The sequence below is a fragment of the Mesoplodon mirus genome (genome assembly GCF_964341445.2).
Source record: "Mesoplodon mirus genome assembly, chromosome: 14".
In the NCBI taxonomy this organism is placed as follows: Eukaryota; Metazoa; Chordata; class Mammalia; order Artiodactyla; family Ziphiidae; genus Mesoplodon; species Mesoplodon mirus.
In genome coordinates this window covers 76750161-76751801 of record NC_138990.1, presented here as the reverse complement: position 1 = coordinate 76751801, position 1641 = coordinate 76750161, and the positions used below count along the sequence as shown (strand labels likewise).

At 36.8% G+C, this 1641-nt stretch overlaps 1 pseudogene across 1 annotated transcript; it reads right to left on the bottom strand.

Moving 5' to 3' along the window:
* Positions 1-442: 442 nt before the first annotated feature.
* LOC309815691 (phosphatidylinositol N-acetylglucosaminyltransferase subunit P-like) lies at positions 443-1354 on the bottom strand (annotated as a pseudogene). Its single transcript has one exon. The product of its transcript is annotated as a phosphatidylinositol N-acetylglucosaminyltransferase subunit P-like (transcript).
* Positions 1355-1641: the final 287 nt, after the last annotated feature.

Here is a 1641-nt window from a genome sequence, read left to right as displayed (position 1 = left end):
TTTGTACTCATGCCCTCCTTCTCTCTCTATCTCTAACCCCTAGCAAACACTAATCTATTCTTTATCTCTGTAATTTTGTTATTTAAATTTTTTAATATAAATTGCTATATGTCAGTGTTATATAAATGTAATATTTTGTGTTTGACTTTTTTCACTCAATGTAATTTGAGATCCATCCAAGTTGTTGTGTGTATCAATAGTTCATTCCTTTTATTTATTTTTAAATTTTTTGGTAACGCAGTATTTTACTTATTCTATTCATAATAACTAATATTTAAGAACATTTACATTATTAATAGAACTTAATCTCAAAGAAGTTCAACTTACTTTTTTTTTTTACATCTGAATACTGGGTATTAATAAGAGAAGAGTGAAGATAATTGTGGTCAAAATTACTATTTCAAAAACATAAATGCTTTGTGTTACTATGTCTACATATAACTCAGTTTGGAGTATAAAGTTCTTTGGCTGCAAGAAAGAACACTTGATTTACTTCACCAAGAGGAATATCTCTTAATGCTGGGATGACTTCTCTTGGTATTTCTTCTCCTGTTGATTTTTAGCATAGTTATCTGTGACTGTATGAACTCCAAATAAGAGTACATATCTGGTTATTGTAGCCACTTACTATAGAAATAGGAGATGGACAGAAAAAAAAGAAATAGGAGGTGGACAGATAATGCAACTGTCCAATATTTTTGAGGCCGAAAGCTTAAGCCTGAGGAGTTAAGCCAAGATTCAGGAATAAAAACCCACAGGAGATGGAGTGTGAAGCCAAACTGGGAGCTTAAGAACAAAGGCATAAATCGCTTTTTCTGGCAACGATGGTGAATTTTCCACCATTTTCCCAGTGGCTTTAGACAGTCTCAGAACTGAGCCCTCTGCACAAACAAGCACAGCAGAGGGAGATGGGTAGAGAGGGAAAATTGAAGGAAAGACCAAGGGGCGATGGTGCCCCCAGCCTGGGCACAGGTGCAGTGGGACCCCCTTCAGGTGGCACAGGGACCACGCCCATTCCTTTTATTTCAAAATAAATTTTTTTTAGAACAGTTTTATTTTTCTTTTTTATCTTATTTTTTTAAACATCTTTATTGGAGTATAATTGCTTTACAATGGTGTGTTAGTTTCTGCTGTATAACAAAGTGAATCAGCTATATGTATACATATATCCCCTCCCTCTTGCATCTCCCTCCCACCCTCCCTATCCCACCCCTCTAGGTGGTCACAAAGCACTGAACTGATCTCGCTGTGCTATGCGGCTGCTTCCCACTAGCTATTTTACATTTGGTAGTATATATAAGTCCATGCCACTCTCTCACTTCGTCCCAGCTTACCCTTCTCCCTCCCCGTGTCCTCAAGTCCATTCTCTATGTCTGCATCTTTATTCCTGTCCTGCCCCTAGGTTCTTAGAACAGTTTTAGATTTACAGAATTATTGTGAAGATAGTACAGAGAGTTCTCATATACTCCACATCCTGTTTCCCCTATCATTAGCATTTCACAATTAATGGGTCAATCTTGATACATTCTTGTTAACTAAAGCTCATACTTGAGGTTTCCTCAGTTTTCCCTTAATGTCTTTTTTCTGCATCAAGATCCCATCCAGGATACAATACTACATTCGCAGTTATATCTCCTTAGG